At 44.4% G+C, this 9,732-nt stretch overlaps 1 long non-coding RNA gene across 2 annotated transcripts; it reads right to left on the reverse strand.

Annotated features, from left to right (window-relative positions):
* Positions 1 to 476: 476 nt before the first annotated feature.
* Positions 477 to 6,946, reverse strand: LOC130274429 (uncharacterized). Of its 2 annotated transcripts, none has more exons than XR_008844374.1 (3): positions 6,768 to 6,946; positions 2,892 to 2,954; positions 477 to 613 (listed from the first exon to the last, which is right to left on the reverse strand). It is a non-coding gene; the product is annotated as an uncharacterized LOC130274429 (long non-coding RNA). The 2 variants fall into 2 exon arrangements; XR_008844373.1 differs by having other exon boundaries at positions 6,643 to 6,946.
* Positions 6,947 to 9,732: the final 2,786 nt, after the last annotated feature.

A 9,732-nucleotide genomic window follows, 5' to 3' on the forward strand; every position in this document is an offset into this window, starting at 1 on the left:
GTAGTTTTAAGCACAGCACGCATGGAAGGGAGCCTAGCTGTGCTGCAATGGGTGGGGTGGTTTATGTGTGCGAGGGAGATAAGTCTACTCCCATATAGAAACAAGGGATGCTGGGGATAGTAGTTGGAGTTAGCCAATGGGGGACACAGGACATGGTCATTTACCACCAACACAAGCACAGATCATTGGTACGCATGTCCATTACTGTATGACAGGTAATTAGTAAAGTCACCTTGGATTGGGTTGGATAACCCCTTTAATTCATCAGGATGCTTCATATACAATAGATCATAAAGGATTTATCCAACCTAAAAGGTCCAACTGAGATCGAACAGATTGTAAATCCGTCTCCGTAGCCGTCCAGTAGATGTTCATCATGGTCCTGTTTGGTCTCCACACCTTGTCTTTCCAGGTCACGTCAGATCATTCTCGTCGTGTCCTTCACATTTGATCCCGTAAGTATACGTTCTCCATTCTTTGATTCCTTGACGCTTTGATGACACCTTAGAGATCATGGCGTCTTATTTCTTGCCGGCTCATCTGTGGTAACACATCCTCGAGATTCGAGATGTCCGTCATACTGTACCTGGAGGATCTAACAAGCACAAGAGGCCTCGAAAACAGAAGAAGAACGCGAAATACGTTTATTACAAATACTGTCCGGTACATTCTGTACTAGAGATGACTAACGCATTTCGCATGATTTTGCCGATTTATAGGTCAATAAAATACATTCAGAAAACAAATTCTATTAAAATAACAAATCTCAAATCTGGCAAAGTTCATTAGTCCGATGGATTCTAAAGGCTGACGAACCGGTGAAACGCAAGATGGTGAAACACGTTGTAATCGGTAAAGAATACACTGCATATATAGCAGTGTTTCCCAACCAGAGTGGCTCCAGCTGTTGCAAAACTACAACTCCCAGCATGTGCGGACAGCCAACGGCTGTCCGGACATGCTGGGAGTTGTAGTTTTGCAACAGCTGGAGGCACCCTGGTTGGGATACACTGGCATAATGTATAAAATATCTAAAGCTTTTTTTTGTTTGTTTGTTTGTTTGTTTTTTAAGCTTTGACTTTCCGGAGGAAGGAATTGTTTTTTTTTCCAAATCAACTGGTGCCAGAGGGTTATACAGATTTGTAAATCACTTCTATTAAAAAAAATCTTAATCCTTCCAGTACTTATCAGCTGCTGTGTAGTACAGAGGAAGTTGTGTAGTTCTTTCCAGTCTGACCACAGCGCTCTCTGCTGCCACTTCTGTCTGTGTCAGGAACTGTCTAGAGTAGATGCAAATCCCCATAGCAAACCTGGACAGGACAGTTCCTGACATGGACAGAGGTGTCAGCAGAGAGAACAGTGGTCAGACTGAAAAGAACTACACAATTTCCTTTGGAGCATACAGCAGCTGATAAGTACTAGAAGGATTACGTTTCTGTCTAACCAAAGTGCTCTCTACTGACATCTCTGTTCATTTTAGGAACTGTCCAGAGCAAGATAGGTTTGCTATGGGAATTTTCTCCTACTCTGGAAAGTTCCTAAAATGGACAGAGGTGTCAGCAGAGAGCACTGTGGTCAGACAGAAAGGAAATTCAAAAAGAAAAGAACTTCCTGTGGAGCATACAGCAGCTCATAAGTACTGGAAGGATTACATTTTTAAATAGAAGTAATTTACAAATCTGTTTAACTTTCTGGCACCAGTTGATTTACTTTTTTTTTTTTTTCCGGTGGAGTTTTTCCGGTGGAGTACCCATTTAACCCCTGTATAATTCCCATAAAGTACAAAGCTGGAGCCCATATTCAGTCTCTACCACACTTTATCCACCACCATACCTTGCAGATTTACTGTTCTGCACCGTTCCTTGCAATATATATATATATGTATATGTATCACCGGAGAGTAAGATCAAAACCGAAAGATCTGCAACACTTATAACCGGAGAAAAAAGTTCTGTTCTGAGCAATAAGAAACTACAGTTAAAGGGGTACTCCGGTGAAAACCATTTTTCTTTTAAATCAACTGGTGGCAGAAAGTTAAACATATTTGTAAATTACTTCTATTAAAAAATCTTAATCCTTCCTGAACTTATTAGCTGCTGAATACTACAGAGGAAATTATTTTCTTTTTGGAATTCTCTCTGATGACATCACGACCACAGTTCTCTCTGCTGACGTTATTATAATAATAATAACGCTTTATTTATTGTTGTTGTCCTTAGTGGGATTTGAACCCAAGTCCCCAGCACTACAAGGCAGCAGTGCTAACCACTGAGCCACTATGCTGCCCTTAGCATACATCTGCTATGCATGGTTGCTAAAATGGACAGAGATGTCAGCAGAGAGCACTGTGCTCGTGATGTCATCAGTGTTCCAAAAAGAAAGGAATTTCCTCTGTAGCATTCAGCAGCTAATAAGTACTGGAAGGATAAAGATTTTTTTAATAGAAGTAATTTACAAATATGTTTAACTTTCTGCCACCAGTTGATTTAAAAGAAAAAAGGTTTTCACCGGAGTACCACTTTAAAGCCCTGATACATTAGATGCTTCCTATTAAGGGATAGTAAAACAACACACACAGATGTAGCAGAGCTGAGTTTGTCTGGGACAGATAATGGCAAAACCGTTTATAAGGATTTGCCTAGGACTGAATGTAAACTGTGGGAAATTTTTTATGAAGATTTACATGACAAACTCTGCTCTGCTACACAGGGTTTATTATTTATATTGAATATTTGCACCTCTATTCGGTGCCTCTCTATAGAATTAAAGCCACATTTGCAGGATCTCGGTTGCACACGCGGCCGCTCTGAATCACTTTCCCATGTAAAATGACTGACAGGTTCCTGATCTCCCAGCTGAATGTTTTCATTAGCCGCCATTTCTTTACTTACCTACTGGAAATGCACGCTTCATGGCGGATCTGTCAGCCGGCCTGTCCTCTGCAGGTCCACACCCTGCCCAAAAGAGAAATGTGAATAGGGACAGGCTGGAAATCTGTACACAGAGAACTCCCACGGTGACAGGAGCTCAGCGCACACAGGATGCTGTGTCACTAGTGTATGACCCACCGTGTGAGCTCCACTAAGTCACCTGTGCAGCATGGGCACATCTAGAGCTTACTCTTTCATTGTTGTAGATCACCAGGGAATGTAAAACTAACTCTAGACCACCAGGGAATGTAAAACCAACTCTAGACCACCAGGGAATGTAAAACCAACTCTAGACCACCAGGGAATGTAAAACTAACTCTAGACCACCAGGGAATGTAAAACTAACTCTAGACCACCAGGGAATGTAAAACTAACTCTAGACCACCAGGGAATGTAAAACTAACTCTAGAACACCAGGGAATGTAAAACTAACTCTAGAGCACCAGGGAATGTAAAACTATCTCTAGACTACAAGGGAATGTAAAACTAAACCTAGAACACCAGGGAATGTAAAACTAAACCTAGAACACCAGGGAATGTAAAACTAACTCTAGACCACCAGGGAATGTAAAACTAAATCTAGACCACCAGGGAATGTAAAACTATCTCTAGACTACCAGGGAATGTAAAATTGCTGACCGGGTGCGCTGTGATAATGTTCCCAGCCGGGATGCGATTCGCGACGCGGGACGCGCCCGCTCGCGATGCGCATCCCGACTCACTTACCAGACCCGTTCCCCATCTGTGCTGTCCCGGCGTGCGCGGCCCCGCTCCTTAGGGCGCACGCGCGCCGGGTCTTTGCGATTTAAAGGGCCGGTGCGCCACTGATTGGCGCATGAGGTTTTAATCAGTATCTTCACCTGTGCACTCCCTATGTATACCTCACTTCCCCTGCACTTCCTTGCCGGATCTTGTTGCCATTGTGCCAGTGAAAGCGTTCCCTTGTGTGTTCCTAGCCTGTGTTCCAGACCTCCTGCCGTTGCCCCTGACTACGATCCTTGCTGCCTGCCCTGACCTTCTGCTACGTCCGACCTTGCTCTTGTCTACTCCCTTGTACCGCGCTTATCTCAGCAGTCAGAGATGTTGAGCCGTTGCCGGTGGATACGACCTGGTTGCTACCGCCGCTGCAAGACCATCCCGCTTTGCGGCGGGCTCTGGTGAATACCAGTAGCAACTTAGAACCGGTCCACCGACACGGTCCACGCCAATCCCTCTCTGGCACAGAGGATCCACCTCCAGCCAGCCGAATCGTGACAATGTAAAACTAAACCTAGACCACCAGGAAATTTAAAACTAACTCTAGACCACCAGGGAATGTAAAACTAACTCTAGACCACCAGGGAATGTAAAACTATTTCTAGACCACCAGGGAATGTAAAACTATCTCTAGACCACCAGGGAATGTAAAACTATCTCTAGACCACCAGGGAATGTAAAACTATCTCTAGACTACCAGGGAATGTAAAACTAAACCTACAACACCCAGGAATGTAAAAACAACTCTAGACCACCAGGGAATGTAAAACTAACTCTAGACCACCAGGGAATTTAAAACTAACTAGACCACCAGGGAATGTAAAACTAAATCTAGACCACCAGGGAATGTAAAACTAAATCTAGACCACCAGGGAATGTAAAACTAAATCTAGACCACCAGGGAATGTAAAACTAAAGCTGCATTCACACTACGTTTTTTGCAATACAGTTCCCGTATACGTTTTCAATGTGAAAACCGTTCGGAACCGTATTGAAAATCAAAAAATTTATTGACTCTCCATTGAAAACCGTATGCCAAAAGATGCATCAGGTTGTGTCCATTTTGCATCCTGTACGGTTTTGTCAGGTTTTTTTCCCGAACCAAACACCGTAGTCTACCGCGATTTTTGGTCCGGGGGAAAAACTGTATGGGAGTCAGTGGGAACCGTACAGAACCATATGTGCGTACGGTTCCATCCAGTTTTCACCATACGGTTTTTTACTTTGCACAGTTTTTTCTTGGAATTTCAATCAAACAAGTGAAAATGTATTCAAAATGGAGTGAAAAGTTAAAAACGTATCTGTTTTTTTCTTAAAAAACGGATGCAACCGGACATCATTTTTCAAACCGTATACAGTTTTTAACTGTATACGGGTTGAAATTTGTACACACATTTTGATACAGTTTAGTCAGGTTTTGAGGAATCAGTTTTTCATCAAAAACCTGATACGGGAACTGATTTGCAAAAACGTGGTGTGCATGCAGCCAAACTCTAGACTACCAGGGAATGTAAAACTAAATCTAGACCACCAGGGAATGTAAAACTAACTCTAGACTATCAGGGAATGTAAAATTAACGCTAGACCAACAAGAAATGAAAAACTAACCAAATCATTGTTCAATGACACCAGGAAATGTAAAACTAAATCTAGACCACCAGGGAATTTAAAAAAAAAAATCCCACTCATGGCCCTAGACTACCAGGATATGTAATACTTACTGCTGCACTGCCCTAGACCCACAAATGTAAAACTAACAATTCAAATGCCCTAGAAAAACAGAGAATGTAAAACTAACCACCTATCTACACTAGACCACCAGGGAAAGTAAACTAGCCCAGCCATTGCCCTACACCACTAAGGAAAGTAAAAGTAACCCATGTTCTGCCCTAGACCACAAGGAAAGTAAAACTAACTCATGCATTGCCCTAGACCACTAAGGAATAAAAAAAAAAAAAAAAGCCAGCTACTGGTCTAGACCTCCAGGGAAAGTAAAACTAACCCATGCAATGCCCCAGACCACCAGGGAAAGTATAACAAACCCATGCAATGTCCTAGATGACCAAGGAAGGCAAAAGTAACCCTTGCAATGCCCTTGACCACCAGGGAAGATAAAACAAAGCCATGCAATGCCTTAGACCACCAGGGAAATAAAACTACTAGCCTATCTACACCGGACCACCAGGGGATGTAAGAGTAACACCTTCACTGCCATAGACCACTAAAAATGGTAATGTAAATCCAGTGCAAAACTAATCATATAACTGCATTAGACCAAAATGGAATGTAAAATTCATCCCTATACTGTCCTAGATCACCAAGGAATGTCAACCTAGCATCATCGCTGTCAAAGATCACCATGGAAATGTACAACTACCCATTAATCTATTCTACATCACCAGGAAATGTAAAAGTAGCAGCTTCACTGCCTAAGACATCTACAAAATGTAAATCTAACTGCTAGACGGTCCTGTACCACCAGGGAATGTACAACTAATGACTTAACCACTTGTATAAGACCAACAGGGAATCAGTGATGAACCCTTTCACTACCCCAGACCACCAGGGAAGCTGGGATGAACTCTTCCACTACCCCAGACCACCAGGGAAGCGGGCATGAACCCTTCCACTACCCCAGACCGCCAGGCATGAACCCTTCCATTACTCCAGGCCACCAGGGAAGAAGGCATGAACCCTTCCACTACCCTAGACCACCAGGGAAAAAAGACATGAACCCTTCCACTACCCCAGACCACCAGGGAAAAAGGCATAAACCCTTCTAATACCTCAGACCACCAGGGAAGCAGGCATGTACCCTTCCGCTACACTGGACCATCAGGGGTGCAGGAATATACATTTTATGCAGATTTGTCCCTGGTGGAATGTAAACCCAGAACCCAATAACTTCAGGGTTAACATGATGACAAAATACAAAATAACTTGACATATAACATACTGTATCTCCACCAGACCACAAGTCTCTTGATTTGTTTCAATTGGAAAGATGTATTATAAAAAATCTTGTGCCTCCTACAGAAGAATAAATAGGATTCTAGGATTCCAGCAGTCTTGAGGTCTTACATGACCACTGAAGTTCTTCTGTTCTTCGCAGGGGGTGTCATTACTTCCATTAAAATTTCTCTGCAAAGGCTAGGAAAGATGCTTTTATTTTGCTGTATCCCAAAGTTTCAAAGACCTATATCTATAGAAATATATAGAAACACAATTGAAAGGTGATGTTCCCCCAGAGACAACTCAGCGGTAACCAGATATCATATACTGTATCCATAGAAAACTCTTCTCTTAAAGGGGTACTCCGGTGAAAACCTTTTTTCTTTTAAATCAACTGGTGGCAGAAAGTTAAACATATTTGTAAATTACTTCTATTAAAAATCTTAATCCTTCCAGTACTTATTAGCTGCTGAATGCTACAGAGGAAATTCCTTTCTTTTTGGAACACTGATGACATCACGAGCACAGTGCTCTCTGCTGACATCTCTGTCCATTTTAGCAACCATGCATAGCACATGCATAGCACATGTATGCAAAGGGCAGCATGGAGGCTCAGTGGTTAGCACTGCTGCCTTGCAGTGCTGGGGACTTGGGTTCAAATCCCACGAAGGAAAACAGAAAATAAAGCTTTTTTATTATTATAATAACGTCAGCAGAGAGAACTGTGGTCGTGATGTCATCAGAGAGCATTCCAAAAAGAAAATAATTTCCTCTGTAGTATTCAGCAGCTAATAAGTACAGGAAGGATTAAGATTTTTTAATAGAAGTAATTTACAAATATGTTTAACTTTCTGCCACCAGTTGATTTAAAAGAAAAAAGGTTTTCACCGGAGTACCCCTTTAAAACTGATCACATCCATAGTTACTCTGTAGGATATAAAGTGACCATAGGCCATATACATGTAACAGCTACTAGTCCATATCCCCTTCTCAGCCAAGCATGTGTGAGCAGTGGAGAGAAGGCCGCAGCCAGACACCTGAAGAAGTGGAGAGAGGACAGAAGGCCGCAGCCAGACACCTGAAGAAGTGGAGAGAGGAGAGAAGGCCGCAGCCAGACACCTGAAGCAGTGGAGAGAGGACAGAAGGCCGCAGCCAGACACCTGAAGAAGTGGAAAGAGGACAGAAGGCCGCAACCAGACACCTGAAGCAGTGGAGAGAGGAGAGAAGGCCGCAGCCAGACACCTGAAGCAGTGGAGAGAGGAGAGAAGGCCGCAGCCAGACACCTGAAGCAGTGGAGAGAGGAGAGAAGGCCGCAGCCAGACACCTGAAGAAGTGGAGAGAGGAGAGAAGGCCACAGCCAGACACCTGAAGCAGTGGAGAGAGGAGAGAAGGCCGCAGCCAGACACCTGAAGAAGTGGAGAGAGGAGAGAAGGCCACAGCCAGACACCTGAAGCAGTGGAGAGAGGAGAGAAGGACGCAGCCAGACACCTGAAGCAGTGGAGAGAGGAGAGAAGGCCGCAGCCAGACACCTGAAGCAGTGGAGAGAGGAGAGAAGGCCGCAGCCAGACACCTGAAGAAGTGGAAAGAGGAGAGAAGGCCGCAACCAGACACCTGAAGCAGTGGAGAGAGGAGAGAAGGCCGCAGCCAGACACCTGAAGCAGTGGAGAGAGGAGAGAAGGCCGCAGCCAGACACCTGAAGAAGTGGAGAGAGGAGAGAAGGCCGCAGCCAGACACCTGAAGCAGTGGAGAGAGGAGAGAAGGCCGCAGCCAGACACCTGAAGCAGCGGAGAGAGGAGAGAAGGCCGCAGCCAGACACCTGAAGCAGTGGAGAGAGGAGAGAAGGCCGCAGCCAGACACCTGAAGCAGTGGAGAGAGGAGAGAAGGCCGCAGCCAGACACCTGAAGTAGCGGAGAGAGGAGAGAAGGCCGCAGCCAGACACCTGAAGCAGCGGAGAGAGGAGAGAAGGCCGCAGCCAGACACCAGAAGCAGTGGAGAGAGGAGAAAAGGCCACAGCCAGACACCTGAAGCAGCGGAGAGAGGAGAGAAGGCCACAGCCAGACACCTGAAGCAGTGGAGAGAGGAGAGAAGGCCGCAGCCAGACACCTGAAGCAGTGGCTCACAGATGTTACAGTCACCATGGGCACAGTGGGGGGATTTCAAAGCACCAGCGCACTGCAGACTTACTTTACACCCACCCGATGCCTCTTGGCGCCAGGCGGATGCAATTTAGGCATGTGACCTGCAATGCAAAAGTCTCACTACAGGGATGGTTAAAAATTTTGGTTTTCGCAGAGTGTGCTGCCTTAGTCTTTATAGTGGCAATATGAATTCCTTGTCATGAGTTAGCCCTGCCTCACAATAACCTGCTAACCTCATTTAAGTAATCTTCTTGTCAGTTCTTGATTAAAATGGACGATGTTCAGAATCATTGTCTTCTTCTGTTAACCATGGTTACCTCCAAAGAAGCAACTAAAGTCATCATTATTTTACATCAAAAAAGCTTTACAGGCAAGGGCATTACTGCTTGGAACATTACCCCTAAATCAACCATTTATTAGATCATCAAGAACTTTGAAGAGAGAGGTTTAATTGCTGCGAAGAAGACTTCACAGTGTCAGGACCATGGGGGAGATTTATCAAAACCTGTGCAGAAAAAGAGTGGTGCAGTTGCCCATAGCAACCAATCAGATCGCTTCTTCTATTTTTCACAAGGCTTCTCTGCAAAATGAAAGAAGCGATCTGATTGGTTGCTATGGGCAACTGGTCAACGTTTCCTCTGCACAGGTTTTGATAAATCTCCCCCCATGTTCTAAAGAGAATTCTGCTATAGGATCAGTTCAACATCAGTGCATCGTCATGAATGGTAGCAGGCAGGTGTCATCACAGTAAGGCAAAATGCTTCTGGTGATAAGAAGGGCAGCATGGAAGCCACTTCTTTCCAAGAAAACCATCAAGGACAGATGACATTCAGCAGGAAGCACAGGGTACAGTTATTTTCTCTGATGTAGCCACATTCAGATTGTTTGGGACACCTGGAAGAATGATCTAAATATCCTCCAAGAGCAACTTCTCCCAACTATCCAGGAGCAATGGG

This window comes from Hyla sarda, chromosome 5, assembly GCF_029499605.1.
Source record: "Hyla sarda isolate aHylSar1 chromosome 5, aHylSar1.hap1, whole genome shotgun sequence".
NCBI classification, from domain to species: domain Eukaryota; kingdom Metazoa; phylum Chordata; class Amphibia; order Anura; family Hylidae; genus Hyla; species Hyla sarda.